The 13,413-nt window shown below is 40.5% G+C and overlaps 1 protein-coding gene across 1 annotated transcript in view; it reads left to right on the forward strand.

Moving 5' to 3' along the window:
- Positions 1–13,413, forward strand: part of FANCL (FA complementation group L) — a gene marked incomplete in the record, with an annotated part of 1,961,518 nt that overhangs the window by 1,520,186 nt on the left and 427,919 nt on the right.

The following is a 13,413-nucleotide window of genomic DNA, read 5'->3' on the forward strand; positions in this document are numbered from 1 at the left end:
TATGGTATTCTACCCACTTGTTATGACTGCAGATGCATCCATGAAGGACATAGTACAGTTTTGTACCTACCATAAATGTAGATGTCCGAACTGGATAGCATCTGCAGTCAGGATTACCCTCCCTCCTTCCCCTCTGTGGTACTCCTAGGGTGTTTACCCTCTTAATAGCTAGCTGTTGGGGGGGGGAGTCTTTTATGGTGTATTTGTTTGTATATATGTACATATATGCTTATTGTTGTGTTTACCTCTATCTATTTGGAAACATTGGCATCTATCCAAATTTTACCCTGCAAGAGGGCTACTGGCATCTGGGGCAAGAAACACTGAGGAAAATGGCGTCGGCTGATGCTTTTATACCCGAAGACCAGCAGAGATGACGTCGGGTGGAGTGCGACATCAGCCGAAGCCGGACCCGGACTTTGGAATCCGGCCGACTGCAGGGCTGCCTGACGACAGGACAACCCACTTGTTATGACTGCAGATGCTATCCAGTTCGGACATCTACATTTATGGTAGGTACAAAACTGTACTTTCCTGACTCTCACAAGTTCCTTTTTAAAAATCCTACTGCGGATCCTGAGACCATTTCACAGAGACCCAAGGGCATTAAGGCTACTACTGCCAAAAATCCTACCCCGTCTGATAGAGATTCCAGGGTGCTGGATAGATGGGTTAAGAAGGTATACACTTCTGCATCCTTGGCCATTAGGGCCTTAAACTGCCAGTTTCTTATGTTAAAGTATCAGCAGCATGTTATTGGATTGCTTAAACAGAAAATGATGTTGATTCCTGAGTGCTGAAAATAAGGATTTACAGGATTTAATGCATTCTGCTGAACAAGTTGGAAAACATACTTTGCAGTGTGGTTTTGATTCACTAGAGGCATCTTGTAGGGCTGCTGTCACTGGGTCTGTACTTAGAAGGTATGCTTGGCTTAAGGAGCAATCTTTGCCAGATCTTGTTAAAGCTAAATTGCTGGATGCTCCTTTAAATCAAGACTGCCTGTTTGGCAACAAAGCAGAAGTAGTACTTAAAAAGATGGAGGAAAAATCTAAATCTATGCAAACTGTTAAAGATTACCTACAAGTACAGCCTCCAAGATTTAGTAGGCATTGGTCCTCTAAGAATTGGGCCTTTCCTGGCTCTTCCAGGCCTTCTCAGTCCAAACCCAGAACCAGCAGAACACCCAGGCTTCAGTCCCAAGGTACGCACAGGAATAAGCAGTGGGGGGCTCCCACTTCCAAATCAGGGTGTAGTAAGACTCCACACTATGGTAAACTGTCTCAGTGACTTAACTTTAAAACTTCTAAGCTCTTCTCAACTGACTGCTTCTTTAGGGAGAAAGATTGCTCTGCAGGCAAAAAACTGGGAACTCATTACCCAGGACAAATGGGTTTCAAATATAGTTTCCCAAGGATACAGATTCCACTTCCACACGTTACCAACCCCAAACAGTTTGCCAGACCTACCCCAGTCATACCCCCTCTGCAGACCAGCCATGGCTCTGTGGAACACTGCCTTGAGCTACCAAGTGCATCTACAGGTTCAATTCCTACCAGGAAAGCTAAATACACTGGCAGACGAACTAAGCAGAAATCTCATGGACCCACACGAGTGGAAACTGGAACCAAAGACTTTCAACATATTGATAAACAAATGGGGGAGCCCAGATATAAACCTGTTTGCCTCCCCCCAGAACTACCAATTGGGCAAATTCTGCACAAGGACTCCCCGCAAACAAGCTTGCAAAGTGGATGCCCTGTCCTTCACCTGGAAAAATCTATCAGTTTATGCCTTTCCTCCTCTGCCTCTCCAAAGTACTACTAAAGATCAAACAGGACAAACCAAGGACGATACTGATTGCACCAGACTAGCCACACCAACACTGGTACCCCCTCTTATACCGACAAAATTGCCCACGTTAGCTGATGTTATCTTGGATGTTAAAAGATTTGCTCATAAGCTAAATTTAAGTGTTTTTTGCTGAACACAATGCAAATGTGTGTGTGGGCTCTTTGAATGACCATGACAACATGATAGAGGGAGAAGAAGATGATGAACTGTTTAATTTGAGTATTTACGACATCCCTGATGATTTGTCTTTTGAACATGATACTGTTTGTGGTGGTAACCGGGATGGGGGACTGTTGGGTATGGGTTATGCTCATCTAGGCTTGCCATACTTTTCAACTGACAGTACCTTTTTACCCCCGAAGCCATCAGTTGCTATTAATGTTTTTGAAAATGTGGTTTGTGCAAGAATTGAAAAAAGAGTATATAGAATTTTGCAAGAAAGAAAGATTATTTAATCTTTCTATGGAAGAATGGCTTGCACTAAAGGAATTCAGGACCACTTTAGATAAACTGACTGTAAGACCTGCTGATAAAGGGGGTAATTGGGTCATCATGGATAGCGAAAAATATGTGGGCATTGTTGAGACATTGCTTAGAGAAGATGTATATAGAAAACTAAATGCTAACCCATTAAAACAGTATTCAGATGAACTGGTTGAATTGCTTGAAAGAGGGGAAAGGCTTGGATTCTGGCAGTGATGTTAATTGTTGATGAAGTAACCTAGGCACCCCTATATTTACGCCATTCCGAAGGTTCATAAGGATATGGTTAATCCTCCGGGTAGACCCATCATTTCAGGGGTTGGTTCATATGTTGAGAAAACTAATAAATTTATCGATTTCCATATTAAGACATATTTACCCAGAGTTATCTCCCATGTTAGGAACACTCAGGATGCATGTGGAGTTTTAAGGGGGATGTCGTGGAATAAGGATTTTTATTGGGCTACGGTGGACATCTCTTCTTTATACACTAATATTGACAAACAGTGGGGCCTGGAAGCCATGAAAAAGATGATGGGTGAAGGCCCCAGAACCTCATTTCTGTTGTCATTGTTGGAGTTTAGCCTCACACACAATTATTTTGTATGGAAGAAGGATTTTTACCTTCAAGTAAAAGGTACAGATATGGGCGCGGCCTTTGCTCCAACTTGCACAGTTATCTATGTGGGGGAATTTGAGAAGGAATTTATGTTTCAAAAAAGGTTTTTTGTTAATAATGTTATTTTTTTTATAAAAGATACATAGACAATCTCATTTTTGTGTGTAAGGGAGAGTCTTCCCAGTTTGGTGATTTTATGCAGGACCTAAATATGAACTCACATGGGCTTAATTTTGTGTTTGAATGTTCAAAACAAAAAATTTCCTTTTTGGATGTAGAATTTTATGTTGGGGAAGATTATAAGGTGCATTTTAGACCATTCAGAAAACCGACTTCGGTGAATAATTTTTTACATGCAAGCAGCATGCATCCTCCCCATTTAATTAATGCATTACCTGAAGGGGAATTCAAAAGAATTTTAAGAAACACTTCTGATCCTAATTTGTGGGATGAGACACTTGAAGTGCTTTTTAGACTTCTTAGCAGAGGATATTCGGCAGAAACATTGTTAGGCATCAAAATGTGGTGGACAGAAAATAAGAAAGGAGTATAGCAAACAACGTACAGTTGTTAAAGAGGAAAAATTATTTTTTGTCTCAAGGTATTCTGATTTCTCACGATCATTAGACAGTTTTGGAATGTAGTTTGTAATATGACTGTAGGTAATTTGTTTCCTAAACATGTCACCTTTTCTTACAGCAGATTTAGCAATTTGAAGGAATTGTTAAATAAAAATTGGAGCATTCTACAGATGGATTGAATGTTGGTATGGAAAAATGTGGTAGGTGTTCTGTATGTCACATGGTCAGAAATTTACATGGAAAGAAAATTAATGGGAAGAAATATAGGGCATTTGAGAAATTTAATTGTTTGTCACATGGTTGGTTTACGTTTTGGGTTGTGATTGTCCCAAACCATTGTGGTACATTGGTCAAACCACTAGAAAGATTAAAGTTCGCATTTTAGAACATCTGGGAGACGTAAGAAGGGGGAATTTGGATAGTCCTGTGGCTTCACATTTTGTCAGAGTTCATAATAGTAACACTGAAGGATTTATTTTCAGTGTTTAGCCAGACCACATTTTGAGGCTGGCAATTTCAAGGTAGAACTTAACAAGTTAGAATACAAGTTGATTCTCAATTATCATACTTTACATCCAAGGGGTATGAACTTAGATGTTGGTTTATCATCATGAAATATTTTATGATACTTTATAATATTTTGTATAATGACACCTTTGCATGGTAATAATCATTTTGTACTATGACAATTTTGTACTTAGATATTTTTGTATCATCATAAATTTGCATTTTGATAAAGTTTTGTATTTTGACATCATGTACTTTAAGTATATAGCACCATGAAATGTTGCATTGTGACAACTGCTTATTTATTTATGAAAAGTTTGGTTTTGGAGTAGCTGATGTATGTTATATTTATAAATTTGAAGCATTCATTCACTCATTCATCTATGTTGCATATTATGTTCTTGGACGCCAGATAAGGCGATGTTTGTTGTAAAATTTATTACTAAGCATAAGCGGCAGATTTATGGTCACTTTCATGTGAACTTGGAACATTTATTTATTTTGTATCTGCTGTGGTGCTTTGTATTTTTAAATGACAGTCAAGGATGTATTGGGTTTTGAAGTTCAAGAAACATATAGTTTCAATTAAGGAACTAATGAAATGATTAATGAGTTAATGCGCTTGTATTTAAGGAGATGGGTTTGTTTGATGCATTGTTCCATTGAAGGCGAATTGCCGATGTACCAGGATATGTGAATTAAAGTGCTTAATTTTCCATCTCTGTGGCTGGTGTTCGTTTCTGCTACTTGTTGGAGTTTTTTTTTTTTTTTTTATGCGTTCTTATTCTTTTGGTGTTTCATTACGCTTCTTTATGGGGAAAGATTGCTCTGCAGGCAAAAAACTGGGAACTCATTACCCAGGACAGATGGGTTTTAAATGTAGTTTAAGGATACCGATTCCACTTCCACACGTTACCAACCCCAAACAGTTTGCCAGATCTATCCCCAAATCAGTGGGCAGAGGCTCAAAAGCAGGTACTCTCAAGTATAAGAGCTATTCAAACTGTACCAGAAGAGGAAAGGGGACAAGGTTTCTACTCAAAACTTTTCCTGGTACCCAGAAAAGACAACTCATGGCATCCTATCCTGAACCTTTCTATCCTAAACACCTTTTTGGTCATCCCAAAATTCAAGATGCTAACTCTTCACCAATTGCTTCCTATGCTAGGCAAGGATGCCTGATTGGCAACACTGGATTTAAAAGAAGCCTACCTGCACATCCCAATCAGGGAATCTTGCAGAAGATACCTACGGTTCAAAGCAGGCTACATGCACTATCAGTTCTCTGCACTGCCTTTGGCTTATCTACTGCACCCAGTGTATTCACAAAGTGCCTAGCTCCAGTCATTGCATTTTGCAGGCAAAGAAATATTCAAATATACCCATACCTGGACGATTGTCTAATTCAGGCAGAAAGCCAGGACATACTTTTGAATCATCTGGCATTTGTACAAAAGCTGCTTACTTGTCTGGGGTACACCATAAACGAAAATAAATCACATCTTGTACCCTTTCAGCAAATTATATTCCTGGGAGCAAGTTTGAACGCAACTTCCCAGATGGCTTTCCATACTTCATTGAAACAAATTCATTTGACAGCTTACTTCAAACTAATGGCCAGAAAAACCCTGCTATCTGCAAGGCAAATTCTGCAAGCCTTGGGGGTTCATGGCCTCCTGCATTCTCCTAATTCCATATGCAAGACTGCATATGAGGAAACTACAGTGGTATCTAAAAAGCCTATGGTGTCAACATTCTCAGGATCTAGAAGCAATGATTCCTATCCTACATTGCCTACAGTTAGAGTTCCTTTGGTGGGCGGAGGCCTGCCAACAAAACAAGGGACTACCATTCACTCTACCCCCTGCCACCCAAACCCTAACAACAGATGCATCAGACTATGCATGGGGGGGGACTCAGCTGGCAGGGAAGTGCATTCAGGGCAAATGGAACCCAAGTCAAATGTACCTGCATATCAATAAAAAAAAATGTTAGCTGTACAGAATGCTCTGACAGCCTTCAAGTACCACATTCTTCCAGGACAATTAATGGTAAAGACGGACAGTACCACTGTTATGTGGTACATAAACAAGCGGGGGGGGGTACCCAGTCATACCCCCCTCTGCAGACTAGCCATGGCTCTGTGGAGCACTGCCTTGAGCTACCAAGTGCATCTACAGGTTCAGTTCCTGCCAGGAAAGCTAAATACACCGGCAGACGAACTAAGCAGAAATCTCATGGACCCACACGAGTGGAAACTGGAACCAAAGACTTTCAACATTTTGATAAACAAATGGAGCCCAGATATAGACCTGTTTGCCTCCCCCCAGAACTACCAATTGGGCAAATTCTGCACAAGGACTCCCCGCAAACAAGCTTGCAAAGTGGATGCCCTGTCCTTCACCTGGAAAAATCTATCAGTTTATGCCTTTCCTCCTCTGCCTCTCCAAAGTACTACTAAAGATCAAACAGGACAAACCAAGGACGATACTGATTGCACCAGACTAGCCACGCCAACACTGGTGTACCCCCTCTTGTGCAGTGTGTCACTGCTGGCAACATGGCACCTGCCTCAGACCCCTACCCTGCTGTCCCAGCAGGAGGGCCAGATTCTTCATCCTCAGCTTCAAACCCTGAATCTGGCAGCCTGGCTAATTACCTGATCTCTCCGTTACCATCCCTCAGTAAACAAATGTTGGATGTCATTCTGGAGGCAAGGAGGCCTAGTACTAGAAAATCTTATGCTGAAAAATGGAAAATATTCTGTTCCTGGATCCAAACTCAAGGGATGGGCACAGCAGCGCCCAGTTTACCTCAGATTCTTCAATACTTAACTGAGATGCTTCACAAGGGCCTTTCCTTTTCTTCCATCAGAATTCATACCTCAGCCATTTCAGCTCATTACAACACAGAACCTCCCCTCTTCTCTCATCCACTGCTCAAGCAGTTCCTCAGAGGGGCCAAAAACTTAAGACCACCCAGGAGCTCCCCAACTCCAGCCTGGGACCTTAACTTTGTACTGGAAAAACTCGCTCTACCTCCTTTTGAGCCAGCTGCAAGTGCAGAGTTAAAATTCCTTTCTTGGAAAACAACCTTCCTTTTAGCAATCACTTTAGCAAGAAGGGTGTCTGAATTTAAAGGCCCTTATGGCAGTGGAGCCTTTCATCATCTTTCATGCAGACATGGTGTCCCTCAGGACCAATCCCTCTTTCATGCCCAAGGTAGTATCCAGTGTGGCTCTTAATCAGTCCATTAATTTGCCAACCTTCTTTTCTAATCCACAGAACAAAGGGGAACTGATACTGCACTCCTTAGATGTGCACAGACAACTTAGATTTTACTTGGACGGGACTAAACCTCAAAGGAAATCTGAACAGCTGCTGGTGGCATTTGCTGCAGGAGCAGAGGGGAAAGCCATTTCAAAGCAAATAATTTCTAAATGGATAAGCCATTGCATTCATTTCTGCTATAAGCACCATGGAAAACCTATCCCACAGGGGATAAGACCACACTCAATCAGGGCTGTATCTACCTCTACAGCCTTTCTCAGAGGTGTCCCTACCAGGGACATCCTAGAAGCTGCTACCTGGAGTTCTGTACATACTTTCACCAAGCATTACCATTTGCCAATTTTCTCTAAATCCAGAGCTGGTTTTGCCGCTGCAGTCTTGCAGAGCCTTATAGCTGGTTCTAATGCTGTCTGAGTTCCTCCTCCCATCCTTAGCTTTGGGAATCTACCCAAATGTGATGACTGCAACAGTGAAACATGAAGAACATAGTACAGTTGTGTACGCTTACCATAAATGTAGATGTTTGAGTGTATTCACTGTTGCAGTCCTGGTTACCCTCCCTCCAGCCCCCTAACTTCTTTTGGCTATACTTCTATTCCTCTCTACTATGCTTAAAAGCTTTTTGGTGTATTTGCTTTTTTGTTGCAGGTATAACCTTGCATATATATATTTAATTGCTTCCCATTAGGGGGCACCTGACATCTGGGGCAAGAAAAACTGATGTAATGGCATCAGCTGCATACTTTATACCCCTGACTACCTGACGTCATGGAAGATGAGACAGTAACCGACGCAGGACCCAAGACTTTGATAATCAGCCAGACTGAGGGCTACTGCAAGCAGATAACCCAAATGTGATTACTGCAACAGTGAGTACACTCGAACATCTACAGTTATGTTAAGTGTACAGAGCTGTACTTTCTGCTGCCTCTGTGGCTCCTGATTCTCAATCCCCAGCTCCTAAGAAGTCTGATTCTGTAAAGTGCCTGAGGATCGCAAATTTTTGTACAAGGGTCCTTCTGATCCTTCAGTGGTTTATGACAAGCCTTCTAAGCTGTTGTCATCTTCTAAGCTCTTTCCCTCAGGTAAGGATATTCGAACATTGGAGAGGTTGGGTAAAAAGTATGCACTGCTGCCACCTTGTCATTTAGGGCTATTAATTACCAAACCCACATGACCAGGTATGTTTTGGCACTTCTTTCTCATGTAGCTTTGGTGGTTTCTGACCTTTCTGATTCTGCTGGGAAGGCTTCATCACTTTCCCTTCTTGGATCCACTTCCCAGTTCACCCGTCACTCCATACTATGCAGTAATGATGCTGTTGATGCTTCTTCCAGGGCTGCTGCTTTTGGTTTTGTGATGAGGCTTTATTCTTGGCTACTTGTACATGTGTTACGGTATTAAAGCCTAACTTTTGGATGCACCTCTGGATAATAAAAAATCTTTTTTGGACAACTGCTGATGACTATTTAAGTCCCTTCAGGATAAGGGTAAGACTTTGCAGGAACTCAAACATATTTTTCTCTCTCCTATCCCCAAATTCTAGAGGAATTATCCTTTTAAATCCACCTTTGTCTGCAAATTGACTCACCCATCTCCCAAGGATTAGAGGGACTCTAGGCGTATTCCTCCGGCTAGATCCACTCAGACTCCTTCCCCTCTGAAGCCTTCCTTTCAGGACAAGCCTGCTTCCTTTTGACAGTTGCCTGTCTCTTCTCTCTTGGCCAGGTTCCCCTTTCTCTCCACCTTTATCTGTGCCTTCCAAATTGGTATCAGATCACCTTGGACTCCTCGGTACTGTCCGTCATTCATCAGGTGTATTTCATGGTTTAGAAATCCCTTCCTCTCTTTTTTGGACATTCCACAGCCCCGTCAAGAGCAGTTTCCTCATCTTCCAGAAGTATTGCAGTCCTTTTTGGATCAGAGCACCATTTAGTCTGCTCCCCCCCCCCCATCAGGAATAAGGTTTTACTCTAGAATGTTTTTGGTTTCTTGAAAAGAGGGTACCTAGAGACCCATTGGAGGCAGTGTGAATAATGATGATAGTATACAGTTGCATATGTCCTACTTACCTGTGCAAGTAGATATTCAAAATTCACACTACCTCAGTGGCAGCACCCACCCACCATCTCCTTTATTTTGCATATAGGCGTTGGTATCCAACCTTGTTGTGTTGTTGGTTGGCTTTAGTTGTTTGTGTTGGTGTTTTATGACTGTGAATCATTTGGTTTCAGACAATTCTTGCTTCTGGTCTTTCTTGATTCTTCCTACTTGGCACTAAAAACCTAAATAACTGACATTCTGTGACAGGGGTAGGCTTCTCCTTTTGGAAGGAGCTTAACCAATTCCTTGCCACAGAGAGACAGAGGAGGGCATTCTGAGCTCTGAAAACCTGCCTGTGTAGGTTTGTGTGCAGGCAAAGAACCCATATGCCACTGAGACAGTGCAAAATTTGAGCATCCACTGTTACAGGTACATACAATTTGTGCATCTGTACTTTAAATATCGGTACCTTTCTCCACAGTATGTTCTTTTGAATCCTAAAGACACATCCTGACAGTTATCAGGATGTCAGCTACAGAATGCAAAATGTAACGAGACATTTAATATTATTGGTTAAAATTATGCTAGCCCATGCCTGAAATGTCCTCTTCTGAACAGAGTCTAAGGTTCCATAATCCATGAGGAGCATGCCCCCTCTCTTCAAAGCCTATGGAAGAGAAATCCTAATTCTTGGACACAGCTCACAAACGCCTTTATTCATTGTATAGGTTCAGAAGGGAGTAATCCTTTCTGTACTGCAGTTTAAAAATCAGAGCCTACAGTATTAACTGTAAATATGCCTTCTGAGTGACCTGGTTTTACCCTTAAGTAGGGAGGGCTGGTTGCTGGACAGGTAAAGTGTAAGGATTTATGCTTCTAGCACCCCAGCAGTTAGAACTCACATTATCTTTTCAGAATCCTGCCTTTGAATACATTTTAGTGTGTGTTAATGGTGTAACAGATATCAAAAATAAAAGAAGAGCTACTTGATAATGTGGAAACTGCTGAATCGGCGTTTTTGTGCACTTGTGTGTTTTGTGATGCAGAGGATGCAGCTGCTAGGGTAGCTATGACTGGTAGAGTCTTGTATATGCTTGACGGTGTTAAAGCCCAGTTTGGTCACCCTGTTGCAGGCATTTTCCTGGTTTGCCCTCTAGCTGCAAAAGTATTAAAATTATGTGATGGGAAAGATGATGTAGAGGATAAACGTCAGGATGAGTATGTTTTTCATTTTTTTTTTCATTTCAAAGAAATTATCTTTCTTTTAAGAAGTACCATCTTATAAGACTTTATGAAAATTTCCTCTTATTAAACATCAAATCTAAGCACATTTTTTTCATTCAAAGCATGAATGGAATATAACATGTTCTTCTGCTTATACTCTTGCCTTTATAAGGCATGTATTTTTGTAATGCAGTATCTTTGGTGTTTTTGCTTTACCAATTACTATTAGGCACGTTGGACCTGCATCTTCATATTTGTTTAGCAGCTATTTATCTTGCAATTGCTGATTCAGATCAAAGCAAGAGTAAAAGAAACTTATTGTGGTGTCTTTAGTGAATTTCCTTTTTCTTTACAGACAGTAGCTACATTGCTACCAAGATCATTGGTAGCTGCATTTGTTTCTGTTGACTCTAGGAGTTTTCTCTTCTGACTTGACTGTTCTCCAGGATTCATCTTCTGAGCTGCATTGTTTTGTCCTCTTACTTATTCCACGTGTTAGTTTACTGTTTAGAATTAATTTCAAACAAGACCCATCACAACGGAAGGAGAGTTATTGCGACTGTTTAGGATTAATTTCAAACATACGACCCATTACAGTGGAAGGAGAGTTCTCGATATTTGATACAACAGACAATGTTCCTACTGCTATACTTGAAGACCTTCCTTAATGGGTTAGGAATACCCTCACATGGTCTGCCTATCGGTTGATGGCTCTTCCATCCAGCCTTGACAGTTGGAGTTGCCTGTAAGCCTAATAAGTGTATACCAGCATACTTCTTAACGATGGTGATGCCAAATTTCTGTTATTGTTTCTTGATGTGAGAGTGCAAGGTGCTTGTTTTAGTGGCTGTGGATGAACTGATAGGGCAGTGGCTGAACTTGCCAATGGTGTCATCTTTCCATGAGCTTGATTATGTACTTAATTTATTAGTGTGAAGCTATGGGTAGGACCAGGGTAAAGGAAAGAGCTAAAAATATAACTTTTTTCTTTCTCTTTTGTTTTGTCCATCTGTAAGAGTGTTATTCTAATGGATAGATGATTTTTTTCCCTTTCTGAATGCAGAAAAACAGGTAGTATCTTTTGAAGCATTTCAGATATTCAGACTTTCCTTTTGTAAATGTAGCATGATGACTACAAAACCAGCTAGTTTACCAGCAACTCATTTTTATTCACAAGATTTTACATCATCCTACAAATACTCCCATACTATGTAGCCTAGTTAATTCTTATAAAAACCTTCCTACCCTAAGATCTGCAAAAAAGCTACAAGTTGCCACTATTAAATCCTTTAACAAATCTGGGGACTGCCTATTCTCAGATGCAGTTGGAAATACTTGGAACAAACTTCCAACTGAAATAACATCCCTTACCTCCACCAACCTTTTTAAGAAAAAATTGAAGAACATCATTAAAACCCAATGGCTTTGCCCCTGCTGCAAGCCTGACTGATACTTTGTGCCTTCTTTCTATTTCTGACTCCTTAATTTAATTATTTTTGCTGAGACTTCTCTACCTTCTATATATGACATGATTAAACATTTTTTCTCTTGTAACTCCCACTGTGCTATGTGAATTTTTATGTCCTCTCTTTGTTTTTTTTTTTCTTTATATACTCATGTATTTAATTGTATATATATTTTGTATCTATATAAACTGAATCAAGAACAATTTTCCTTGTATACTTTCCTAAATGGTAGTAAAAAAAAAAAAAAAAAAAAAAAAATTTTTTTCTGCCGTAATTATTGCTGCCAATAAATTTTATACTGACGTAATTAATGTGAAATTGTTCGATCTCGACGTTTGTTCTTAAGCACGGGTTCGGAGCCGACCCTCGGCTCCAAGTCGGCCACATCGCAAGCTCTGCGTCTAAGAGAAGCTCGAGGCACAGTCCCTATACCATGATCCCCTGCTGCTATCCCTCAGATCTAGTTTGCCGCTGCAACAGGTCGCGTCGAGAGAAAGCTTGGGCCAGTAAAACTTTTGTTATTACTTCTAAAAACATTAATATTGCCTTAATAGTTAGCTGTAAAAGTTTAATAGAGATTAGATAATGTGTGTGTGTGTTTTTATATATATATATATATATATATATATATATATATATATATATATATATCTTCCTTGATATTTATGATATTTAGTCTTAGTTGTAGGAGCGACTGCTCTTAGGCTTTATGCCATTTATTTCTGTCAGGGCTCTGGCAGAATTTTTTCTTAGATTTATATATATTTGCTATATATTTTTATTTATATATATATACATATATATATATATATATATATATATATATATATATATATATATATTTACTCAGGGTGTTTGCTGTCTTGTATTTACTCCTACAGTTTAGTGTGTTTTGTGGATACTGTTTTTTTCTATAATAGATACATTTATACTTTCTTAGTGCTTAGCTTTAAACATGTCAGAGAAAGCCAAATCAGGTTTTAAGCGCTGTCAATGTGGTCAGAAAATGTCCATTACGGACAATCATACCTCCTGCGTCTACTGTCTTGGCCCTCTCCATCTTCAGGAGGATTGTTCCATCTGTCACTCCTTTACTGGAAGGATCATGATGGAGAGGCGCAGGAAGCTCATTGAGAGGGGCCTTCTAAAGCCCGAATTTCAAGAGACCTTAGATAAGGCGGACCAGGCATCGAAGTCTTCGAAGGTATCGGAGCCCAAGTCTTCGGCTCCGAGTACCTCGGCTAAGATTCGGTTGCCAGCTCCACAGACCTTGTAACCGAGCATCGAACGGTTGTCTCGATTCGGGGCCCAGGTCTTGGAGCCAGTGTCAGAGGTACTTCCATCTT

The sequence above is a fragment of the Protopterus annectens genome, chromosome 1.part2 (genome assembly GCF_019279795.1).
Source record: "Protopterus annectens isolate FY-2018-M chromosome 1.part2, PAN1.0, whole genome shotgun sequence".
Taxonomy (NCBI): Eukaryota; Metazoa; Chordata; order Ceratodontiformes; family Protopteridae; genus Protopterus; species Protopterus annectens.